The following is a 12,605-nucleotide window of genomic DNA, read 5'->3' as shown; positions in this document are numbered from 1 at the left end:
TTTAATCAGTTTTAAGTGGAGTTTATAACACTAAGAGATAAAGGGTTGTTAACAAACACAATAACAAATGGACATCTGATTGGTATGAGGCATTATCCTGTGCACATCATATTGGTATTTTTGTGTGTCCTCAGTGCATAGCATTTACACAGAGCCACTCCTGCACAGCACAAGAGTATCTGAAGAAACTGAATCAGAGTAAGGCTGTTTAACAGACTGAAATTTTTTAGTATATATATTCTATATGAAAACAGGTTGAACTTTTGAACTGGCAGGTAGAAGGCAACTCTGCCAAACACTACAGTTAAAGCCCCCACGTTAGTGCACAGTTCCACCCCTTCCATCGTCATGCATGACACATTAACAGTATTTAAACGTAAACGAGGCACTTTGTGGCAACCACAGCCATCGTTATGAACATATTGCACAAAATTTCTAGAACTAAACATTTAACTTGTACCATACTTTTATTTTTTGAAGCTGAAACATTTGATGCTGCCAGTAAACTCCACTTAAGTTTATAACCTGTGCCACAGCAAAGAATGGTGATGCTATTTATTCAACTATCCTTTCAAAAGTATGGGAAACATGTTCAAGAGGAGCTACGAAGGACTTGGGATGGTACAGGGCCCAATTGTAAGCTTTCTTAAAAGTGATGCCTTCAAGTAACTTCAGACATGTAAGCTGCTGCACATCCAAAAAGTCTAAGAAAACATTCCAGAAACTCAGAGATTACCTACAGAATGCATTTCAGGCTAATTATGAATACTGTCGTAAATAAAGTTTTAATTAGGACTCAAAAACCTTTCAGTCATAGCAATTCCTGTCAAATTCTATGGGGATGGTAACTGAAATAAAGTAAGGAGAGTATGTATAATATATATAATATACATAATGCCATTTTTCCATTTCCAGTGACTACACTATAAAATGTAAGCAAGGCTTCTCAAAAACATTGAAACATTCAAAATCAAAATCCTCATTCAGACCTTCACATTCCAAAGGAAAAATAATAACAGTGCAAAAGCCCATTATAATGTCATTATTTATGACCTGGCCCTCCAGGTTACATATTGGAACAATAAAAGTTATGTTTTAATATACAGTGCCCAAAATCGTAACAAAAAATAGTATTAATAACTATCTTCAAAACACCGCCCACCGCCCCAAGGACCTGGGTACAGTCCCGGCACGGGCGACCCCGCACCACCCCTGCCGGCGTCCCCGACCACCAGCAGCAGCCAGACCTCTTCCCACGCCCCGGAAGCCCGCGCCACACCCTTCGCCCGCGCGTTCCTTTCCCGGCTACGAGCAGCAAGCACACCCTCTCCAGAGCCCAGCAAGTGTGAGGGACTGATGGAGAAGTATGTGGCTGCTGTGGTGTTGAGTGCAGCTGGAGATGCCCTGGGGTTCTACAACGGAAGGTGGGAGTTCCTCTGGGATGGGGAGAAGATACACCGGCAGTTGGCCCAGCTGGGCGGCTTGGATGCCCTAGACGTGGGAAGGTGGAGAGTCAGTGACGACACAGTGATGCACTTGGCCACGGCAGAAGCTCTTGTGGAAGCTGGGAAAGCCCCTAATTTGACTCGACTGTATACCTTCTTGCTAAGCATTATCAAGACTGCATGGAAGACATGGATGGCCGGGCACCAGGTAATGCCTCGGTGCACAACACCCTGCAGCTGAAGCCCGACAAGCCCAATGGCTGGAGGATTCCTTTCAACAGCCATGAGGGCGGCTGAGGGGCTGCCATGCGGGCCATGTGCATCGGTCTCAGGTTTCCACACCCCAGCCAGCTGGACACACTGATCCAAGTGAGCATTGTTTTGTTTTTTGTTTTTTTGAGACAGAGTTTCGCTCTTGTTACCCAGGCTGGAGTGCAATGGCGCGATCTCGGCTCACTGCAACCTCCGCCTCCTGGGTTCAGGCAATTCTCCTGCCTCAGCCTCCTGAGTAGCTGGGATTACAGGCATGCGCCACCATGCCCAGCTGATTTTTTGTATTTTTAGTAGAGACGGGGTTTCACCATGTTGACCAGGATGGTCTCGATCTCTTGACCTCGTGATCCACCCGCCTCGGCCTCCCAGAGTGCTGGGATTACAGGCGTGAGCCACCGCGCCCGGCTCCAAGTGAGCATTGAGAGCGGTCGGATGACCCACCACCACCCAACAGGCTACCTGGGGGCCCTTGGTCTGCTCTTTTTACAGCCTATGCTGTGAATGGCAGACCACCCTTGCAGTGGGGCAAAGAACTGATGGAGCTACTACCAGAAGCTTAAAAAGTACATTGTCCAATCAGACTACTTTGTAGAGGAAAATCTTCAACACTGGCCCTACTTCCAAACCAGCTGGGAAAATTACCTAAAACTTCGAGGGATTTTGGATGGAAAATCAGCCCCCACCTTTCTGGAGCCCTTCGGTGTGAAGGAGAGGGATCAGTTCAACACCTCTGTGAGCTACTCTGGTTGGGGCGGCAGCAGTGGGCATGATGTCGCCATGATTGCCTATGATGCTCTCCTTGCTGCAGGAGACTCCTGGAAGGAGCTTGCCCACCGAGCCTTTTTTCATGGTGGAGACAGTGATTCTACAGCTGCTATTGTTGGCTGCTGGTGGGGAGTTCTGAATGGTTTTAAAGGAATGAGTCCCTCCAACTATGAGGAACTAAAATACAGAAACCAACTGGAAGAGACAGCTAGGGCTAGGGCTTTATATTCTCTTCGTATTCTCTTGGATCAAAGGAAGACACTGTAAATTCCCTTTAGGGAGATGTGATGTTTGTTTCTGATGGATTCTTCTTTTGTGAATTTCCTTTTTTTCTATTTCTTTTCGCTTTTTCCAAAGTCAAGAGTCTTAACCTTGTACTCCGGGAATTTTGAGATAACAAGTCCCTTGGGCACCTTAAGCTCAGTGTTTTCAGGCTCATCCTGTTCTTCCAGAATCTATCCCTCTTCTTACACCAAAGAGTCTAGCTCAGTTGATGGAGTCAATGTCTCCCAAGTAAAAAGTCTCATAACCTCAAAAAAAAAAAAATATATATATATATATATTCTGTTCTTCCATGCCTTTATTGGTGACAGCAATGGGCAAGAACAATACCAAGCATAGCAGACACCCTGGTCCAGTACTTGAGGTGCCAGGCAGGCCCTATTGGGCCATTGGCACATCCAGTCCCAGCCCAAGATTCAGTCTACCCAGGCCATGTCCCCGAATGGGCAGTAGGCCATCTGTCCAGTTTGTATGTGTGGATCAGTCTCTCTGAGTGTCTAAGCCTCTGCATGCAGGGTCCCCCCATTCTCGGCACATGGTAGGGGCTGTTAGGAACACAGCATGGCATCCCCCAATGGACCACTGGGCCCCAGTGCTGACCATGGGGATTAGGGCCAGGGATTGGAGATGGCAGGGGGCCAGGCACAAACTTCACTCCAGGGCCACATCCTAAGTGGGGTGGCATTGAGAAGTTTTCCATTGGATTATGGTAGAAGAATTCATGGGGTGGGAAATGCTGGCCTGGGAAAAAAGGGATATCCTGGGGCAGAGGTGGGAAGAGGGGAGGTGGCGAGGGCTGAGGAAGTGGGTAGGGAAAAGGCATGGGAGGGGGTAAAGGAGAAGGTGGGGGTGGGAGCAAGGCCCGATGCTTCCCGAAGTCTGGGGTCTGCCTATGGCTTCCCTGGAATGGATGATTCATCTCTGCCTGGTTGGAAGGGGGATTTAAGTTCCTGCGGAGTGTCAGGAATCATGGAAGTAAACATCTGAAACACCTCTTGAAGATTATTTCATTCATATTGTTATTGATATTGTTATTATGTTTGACATGGGTATTTTATAATGCTGTATTTAATTTTAACTGCCTATCCTTAAGTATGTGAAAGAAACATTTTTTTACCAAAGTGTCTTTTGACATTTTACTTTTTCTTATAAATACCACCTTCCTAATGCTCACCTTTATCATCTCATTCTGAACCCTCTCGCTGGCTTTCCAGCTTGCAGTGCATCTGATGAACTCAATATTCCTTTAAAAGTCAGTATCATATTATTATCCCCCGTTCTGAAATCTTAATTTCAAGAGTCTAATCCCCAGATTTTTCAGCTTGATCCTGGAGGCCTTTTCTAGTTGGAGCTTCTTTAGCTAGGCTAAAACACCTGGGCATATTCTGGCCTCTGCTTTTATTCTATTAATGTTCACTGTGTCTTAACTATTATCCTTCCACTTGTCCAGTTCAAATAAGAAATAAGGACAAGCCTAACTTCATAGGAACCTCTCTATCTTTAATTAGTTGTTTAATAATTTACAGGTTCTTAGGCTCCATCCTATTTGTATTAAATTTGGCCTTTAAGCCTGTATTTTTAACAAAGTCTCCAGTTAATTCTTAGATACACTAAAAATCCAAGAAACTCTGCATGTAACTATTACTTTATAGTTCGTCATATACTGCTTGTCATCTGCATGTCTACTGAGCATTTAATATTTATGTATTATGAAATAAAGTTACACAGTAAGTCATTTAACCTATATATATATATATATAATTTTTTTTTCCTCTCTCTCGTTTCAGGTCCACTTTATTTTACACAACACACAGGCTGCTGAGGGACTCCACCTGCACCGCACTCGGTTTAACTTACGGCCCAGCACGACATCAGAGACTAACTCATGGGAACACGTTTACACCCTGGCCTGACCCTCTTCAGCACCTTCTCCTCCTGTTCATCAAGGCACAGGCTGCCGAGAGCGTCACCCAACACGGCTGGGTCCTGAGCGGACATTGGCACAGCACTCTCCGGGCGCACCCGGCAGGGGCTCTCAGTCCTCCGCGCTGCTCTCATCTGCACTCTTCTCGTCCTCATAGCCACCCTCGGCGCCCTCGACCTCCTCCTCACTGTCATCTTCCGAGTCCGTCTCCTCCAGCCACTCTTGAGTTTCTGGGTCCATCTCCACCAAGGCCTTCCACGCCTCCATCCACAGACCCAGAAGGGGCAGAGTTGCAGAGCAAACCCCTGGTTGGAAGCAAAGGCTCCAGTTTAAGCGCTGGGCCTTAGGGATGGAATATACTTTTTGGAAACCCAAGTTCCTCGGCAACGACTCCAGACTGGAAGACCCTTCCATTTTCAGGATCGACGCTTCACGTTGAGGGGAGGGCATTCAGGACACCCTCTTTTTATTTTTTTTATTTTTTATTTTATTTATTTATTTATTTATTTATTTGAGACGGAGTTTCGCTCTTGTTACCCAGGCTGGGGTGCAATGGCGAGATCTCGGCTCACCGCAACCTCCGCCTCCTGGGTTCAGGCAATTCTCCTGCCTCAGCCTCCTGAGTAGCGTGGATTACAGGCAGGAGCCACCATGCCCAGCTAATTTTTTGTATTTTTTAGTAGAGACGGGGTTTCACCATGTTGACCAGGATGGTCTCGATCTCTTGATCTCGTGATCCACCCGTCTCGGCCTCCCAAAGTGCTGGGATTACAGGCGTGAGCCACCGCGCCCGGCCTCAGGACACCCTCTTAAGGCTTCTCCCGACCCATGGCGCTACCGGGCTCCTCACAGGACCAGGCCTGGAGCCTGGAGCCTCCGCCTCCCACGGCTGCTGCCTCCTCGTCTTCGGGACCCCAGGAGCGGGAGGGTGCTGGGAGCCCCGCGGCCCCTGGGGTGCTACCCCTGGAGAAGGTGAAGCGGCCGATGAACGCGTTCATGGTGTGGAGCTCCGCTCAGCGCCGCCAGATGGCGCAGCAGAACCCAAAGATGCACAACTCCGAGATCTCCAAGCGCCTGGGCGCGCAGTGGAAATTGCTGAGCGAGGACGAGAAGCGGCCCTTGGTGGAGGAGGCCAAGCGGCTCCGCGCCCAGCACCTGCGCTGCGACCCCGACTACAAGTACCAGCCTCGGCGCAAGGCCAAGAGCGCGGGCGCCGGACCTTCCCGCTGCGGACAGGGAAGAGGCAGCCTGGCCAGCGGCGGCCCACTCTGGGGGCCAGAGTACGCGACCACCTAACCCAGCAGAGGTATTGGGTACAAACCCCCCAACTACTCGACAGCCTACTTGCTTGGCAGCTATGGCTCTTCCCACTGCAAACTAGAGTCCCCCTCACCGTGCTCCCTCCCTCAGAGTGACCCTAGGCTCCAGGGGGAGCTGCTGCCCCCCATGTCCCCTACCTGCCCCCTGGCTCTCCCACTCCATACAACCCTCCCCTTTCTGGTATCCCCATGCCCCTAACCCATCTCTAACCCTCATGGATGCAGACCTCACCGGATCGGCCTCCACTTCCTTTTTTAAACTGGCCCCATTTCCTACCCCAGGCGGTCGACCCTTTCCTGTACTGGACTACAGTTCAGGGGCTGCCTGCAGTCCTCCCATGGAAGCCAGGGAGAGCAGCACACAGTTATATTTTTGGTAGTATTATTAAAAAAAAGCCTCTGAAATATATATATATATATATATATATATATATATATATATATATATATATNATATATATATATATATATATATATATATATATATATATAAGTGCTGCCCTCAGAGGACCTTGGGTTTGTGAGAGAGGATTTGTGGACAAGAAAAAAACAGAATAAGCGAAAGTGCCCCCCCCAACACACACACCCATGGGTAGCGGACAGTGCACAGTTGGTGAAATAGGTGGTTAGTGCTGTAGATACTGGCCCAGGCAGGGTAGCTCTGACTTATAAAGCATGTATGCAGGCAAATGAGAGAGACAGATGGCCCAGAAGCCGAGGCTAGTGGAGAAAACATGTAACTAATACAGATTCAAGATCTGGGACGTAGAAGAAGCAATGAGTTTTCTGGGCATTTATGTAGCCTATTAGTGGGAAATTCTAGAAGCAGAGATTCTCTCAGCACAGTTCTTGAGGGTGAAGCCTTGTCATGGGAGGGGTGTAGCTACATCATTGCTTAGCGTGCATGTATGTGAGTGTTCAGGAATCACTTTATAGGAACAGGATTGGGAGAGGAGTCTGCCCTCAGAACTCCATCCCTTTTAGTCCTCAGTTCCTTCTGACCCCTGGATAAGACACAGAATCACAGGAAAATTTACAGTACAACAGCTTGTGTGTAAAAGAATAAAGTCTTCATTCTCCCAAAGACCCACGATATTCCCCCAGCCAAGGCTGCTGTGATGTCTTTGTTCTAACACGAGATATATGGAGTTTGCTGAATACCAGCCAATTTTTCAACGTCAACTGGGTGTTCAACAATTCAATTCTGACACCACCCAGAGTTCACATAGACAGCACAAGTTAAATAAAACTCAGTCTCACAATATTGTCCCCATTGCACATGCCAGTCCCAACCACCAGAGGTTCATCTATACTTCTGAGCAGCTATCTATAAATCATGGGCCTCCATAACCCTTTCCCTCAAGTTTAACAATGGGATGAAACAACTCATGGTACTTGGCATGACACTTTGGCTATGCTTACCAGGTTATTTTGAAGAATACAATTCAGTAAAAGCCAATGGGAAAAATGTATAGGGCAAATAAAAGTAAAAAAGAATGATGAGTAGAGTCTTGGTAAATAGCGATGATTAAGAAAACTCTCTAATTCTTTGTGTTCCGTAGAACAGCTTACTGCAAAGAAATATCCTTACCATTTGACCTAGATGATACACCCTCTTTTAGATATCACAAATTCACAGACTAAATTTCCATTGTTCCTCATAAGCAATTAAATAATTTTGTCTTCAGATTTCAGAAGAAAATACTTGTTAATAAAATTTTGCTTAAGTTTCTGTTCTCCTCCAATAGAGTCTGACCAAACATACAATCCCTCTTTATGCCCCTTCCAAAAACAGGCTGACTTCAGGGTGAAACATTCTCTTATCTTGAATCGATTTTGCCACCATCCATTCTGCTCTTTCTCTCTGACCTTTTTAAAGTCATCTTTGCTCCTTCATATGAAAGACAGCCCTTTTCTGCTTAGCTTTTGAGATGTTTGCAGATATTATGCTTGGTGCTTCCCCCATTGCAATACTCCTTTAGAACAAAGTCACTTCTTACTACATCTAAATTTATTTTGTTTGACAATATCTAGAAATAGCCCCAAGACAATGATTACACCCTCACAGAGGACATCACAGCCCTCCTCCCATCTCAACTCTCACTGTATCTGCCTGTGGATTCCCATCGTTGCGATGATGACATATACTTGAACCAAGCTCACAGGCATTACAATAACTCTTACACATGGACCCAGCCAAAAGAGAGATTTTGACTCTCATAGTTCTGCCTAAGGCAATGGGTAAGGTCCTTGGTCTTCTACCTGTATGAAGATCACAGAGGATTATTACCCCCTTGCTTATTGAATAAACTTCTTGGGTGGTACAGAGTGTCATAACTGGGCCCAGCACACAGGTGAGATTGAAAGTCTTGTATAAAAACACAGCCAAAAATAGAAATTGCCACATGCCCACATGTACACAGCCCACAATTGAGGTTCTGACTCTCACACCCAGGGGCAGTCGCAAGTTGGAATTATGACTCTCACATACAGATCTAGTCCACACGTGAAATGGTGACCTCCCACCAGGAGTTAGCATACTACTGAGGCTGTGACTCCCCTACTGGGACACAGCTTGGAGAAGGGATTGGGGATCTCACATGAGGATGCTGCCCACTGTTGAGACTGTGACTAATGCACTTGGACCCAACTCACAGGAATTGTTGACTCTTAGATCTGAAGTGGGAAAATATGTGGAACTGAGAGTCTCATTCCTGGGTCTTACCAAAGGTACAATTGTGACATATACCACTACCTAGAACCTTAGTAATTTTATGGTCCTTCTGGGCTCAGCACACAGATATGTTGTGACTTATACTTGGGCCAAACACTTAGGTGATGTGGCTATTTTGCCTGGCCACTTCCCACAAAGGAATTGTGATATGTCCCTCTACTGAGCTCCTAGGTGACATAAATCTTTTTCTCTAAAGCCTGTCCACAAGTAAGGTTATAACATAGCACTAAACCTAGCAGTTAATAATGTGACTGTCCTACCCTGTTTGTGCCATGCCCTCAACAAGCATTGTGACATATTACTGTGCTAAACAACAAGGTAACATGAGCCTTCTTTCTGGTCCATGTTCACAGGGACATTGGAAAATATCTTTTGGCTCATAAATGTGATGATGTGCATGAGCCCTGCCCATGGGGGATTTGTGACATGTCACTGGGCCCAGCACCTGGATAATGTGACTCTCTGCTCCTGCCTTGACCTTGTTCACAAAAAATATTTTGACATTTCACTGGGACCAGCATTGAGGTAATGTTACCCTCCTGCCAGCTCTCTGTCTACAGGGAGCATTGTGACATATCTCTGGCAGCATCACCTATGTGATGTAACTCTTCTTTTCCTGGGCCCTGCTCTCAGGACAGACTGTGATGTATCAGTGGACCAAGAACCTAGGTGTTGTGACTTTCCTTCCTGAGCACCTGTGCTCAGAGATTATTGTGACAAATTACTGCACCTAGCCCAAAAGAAATGTGATTCTTCTATTCTGCCTGGCCCCTGCCCACAGAGAAAATTGTGACACATTTCTGGGCCAAGCATTAAAAAAGTATGTCTCTTTTTGACTTGTCTAGGCCCTTCCCACAGGGAATTTTGCCTTTACTGTGTCCAACACCTAGGTGATGTGATTCTCCTTTTCTTCCTGAGCCCTGCTCATAGGGAACATTGTGACATATTCTTGGGCCTAACACCCAGGAGATGTGATTTTTCTGCCTGTGTGCTGACCGCAGGGGACACTGTTAAATATCTCTGGCAAATCACCTAAGAGATGTGACTCTCCTCACTTGGCTGGACTCTGCCCACAGTAGAGATGTTGACATGTCACTGGATGCAGCACCCAGGTCATGTGGCTCTTTCTTCTCTCCTGGGCTCTTCCATCAGAGAAGATTGTGATGTTTTCCTGAGTCCAGCACTCAAGTGAGGTGACTGTGCTCCCTGGAACCTGCCCACAGAAAACATTGTAAAATATCTTTGCGATCATCATCTAGGTAATGTGACTCACCTCTGCTTCATGGCTTTCCCTCAAAAGGGCTTGTGACTTTTCACTGGCAGAAGCACCCAAATGCTGTGACTCTTTTGTTGTGGGGTATGAGCGGGGCCCTACCAATGGGAATAATTTTGACATATTGCTTGGCTAAACCCCTAGCCAAGGGGTGCCTGAGCCCTGCCCATGGGGGATTTGTGACATGTCACTGGGCCCGGCACCTGGATGTGATGTGACTCTTCTCTTCTGCCTGGGTTCTGCCCACAAGGTGTATTGTGACATATCTCTGTGCCCAGCACAGAGGTGTTTTGACCCTCCTTCCTTGGCACTGCCCAAAGGTGACATTATGCCATATCTTTGGGCCAGTCACCTTGGTGATGTGACCCTCGTCTCTTGCCTGGAATCTTCGCACAGTTGGGATTGTAACACATTGCTGGGCCAGCACCAGGTGATGTTATTCTCCTCCTAGGGCCCAGCCCACAAATGGCATTGTGGCATATCTCTGGGCCCACCACCTAGGTGATGTGACCCTGCTCTTCTGCCTGAACAATTTTTGCAAGAGACATATTGCTTGTCCCAGCTCCCAGTGATATAACTATCCTGCCTTGGCCCTCTGCATAGGGGACATTGTGACATACTGCTTGGCTGAGCAGCTAGCAGATGTGACTCTCCTGAATGGGCCATGCTCTCAGAGAGGATTGTGATCTATCACTGGGCCTATCATGTAGCTGATGTGTCTCTCCTCTGTTGCCTGAACCCTGCACAAAGTAAGGTTGTGACATATCACTGACCCAACACCTCGGTGATGTGACTCTTGTGTCTGATTCCTGCCGACAGGTGAAACTGTGCCATATACCTGGTCACAGCTTACAGGTAAGTTGATGATTTGCATACCTGGATCCAACTAAGAGAAGAGCTTTTGACTCTCACAGCTAGGCTTATAGCAACAGGCAAGGTTCTAGGTCTCCTACTTAAATGAACGTTATAGTGGATTATGACACCGAGGCATGCACATTGTATAAGGCCCTCAGGTGGTACAGAGAGTGTCGTAACAGAACCCAGCACAAAAGTGAGACAGTGACTCTTACATGTACATCTAGCTGACAGAATTGTCACCCTCACACATGGACAGTGCCCACTGATAAGCTCCTAAATCTCACATGCAAACACGATAGAGATTGGAAATTGTGACTGTCATATGTAGATGCAGCCACAGGTAAGGTAGTGACTCATTTTTGAATCCAGCTCAGAGGCACAGTAATAAAACTTATACCTGGACCCAGTCAGGAGAAGAAATTCACAATCCTGAACATTTTCCAGCTAAAAGCATAAGAGTCAACACCTATTGTGAGTTGAGTCCAAGTATGCAAGTAAATCAAAACAGTGGACTAAATCAGTGCAAGAGAGCCCCAATCTTACCTACAGACTGTGTTTTAATAGGAGAATCACAGCCCCCGGGTGTTCTAAATCCTGGTCTTAGGGTCTTAGGGTTATCATCCCATTTGTGGATTGGATTGATGTATGAAATTCATGATTCCAACTTTACTGCCTCTTGATGTGTGATTCAGAACCTCAACAGTGTGCTCTATTCATGTGGGAGGATGATAATCCTTACTTTTGGCTGGGTGTGCATTCAACAGCCACAGTTTCACCCATGTCCTGGGCTCTATTATGGCACTCTTTGTAGCACTCGAGAGCTTCATATAATGTGCCTAAAAGTCATAATACTCCAAGAACACCCTACAAGTTGAAGTCTTAGGACCTTCATATTTATCCTAAGACTAACTATAAGAGTCAAAATATCTTCAGGGATGTGTCATCATCCCACCTGTAAGCTGTGCCCATGTGTGGTTTACAATTCCAATTCTGGGGAGAGAACAGGCACAGGAGTCAAATCACCTGGGTGGAGGCCAGAGATATATTACAATTGCCACTTTGGGCAGGGTCCAGGAAGCAGAGGAGAACCCCGTCACCTAGGTGATTGGCCCAGTGATAGGTCAAAATCCCCCCTGAGAGCAGGGGCAATTCAGGAGGGTCATATCAGCTAGGTGCTGAGTCCAGCAATATGTCACAGCACCTCCTGTAGGCAGGGCCAAGGCAGGACAGTTACATCACCTGGAAGCTGGGCCTGGTGATATGTCACAGTGCCTTTTGAGGGCAGGGTTCAGGCAGGAAGGCAGAGGCACATCACCTAGATGATTGGCCTAGAGGCATTTCACAAAGCCTTCTGTAATTAGAATCCAGGAAGAAGAGTTACAGCATTTGGGTTAAGCGCCCAGTGATATGTCATAGTCTCAACTAAGGGCAAGGCCCAGGCAAAAAAAAAAAGAGTCACTTCACTTTGATGATTGGCCCAGAGATATATCATTATTTCCCCTGAGGACAGGGCTCATGCAGAAAAGGCACATTAATACAGTGCATGGCCCAGGTATATGTGACAATCTCAACTGTATCATGGGCCCAGGCAAGACAGAAAAATCAATCAGGTGCTGGGAAAAGATATATGCCACAATCACACCTGCAGAAAGGTTTAAAGATTCAAAAATCCCACAAATGTCCTGGCTTCACTTCTGACAGTCAACATATCATGTGAGACGTGTTCAAGTAC

General features: G+C 46.6%; 2 pseudogenes; both read left to right on the top strand.

Annotated features, from left to right (window-relative positions):
- Window positions 1-1,225: 1,225 nt before the first annotated feature.
- Window positions 1,226-2,761, top strand: LOC108298382 (annotated as a pseudogene).
- Window positions 2,762-5,103: 2,342 nt separating this feature from the next.
- LOC108298384 lies at window positions 5,104-6,387 on the top strand (annotated as a pseudogene).
- Window positions 6,388-12,605: the final 6,218 nt, after the last annotated feature.

Source organism: Cebus imitator, unplaced genomic scaffold (genome assembly GCF_001604975.1).
Source record: "Cebus imitator isolate Cc_AM_T3 unplaced genomic scaffold, Cebus_imitator-1.0 Scaffold945, whole genome shotgun sequence".
In the NCBI taxonomy this organism is placed as follows: domain Eukaryota; kingdom Metazoa; phylum Chordata; class Mammalia; order Primates; family Cebidae; genus Cebus; species Cebus imitator.
The sequence above is the reverse complement of the archived record's forward strand: the minus strand, read 5'-3'. Positions and strand labels throughout refer to the sequence as shown.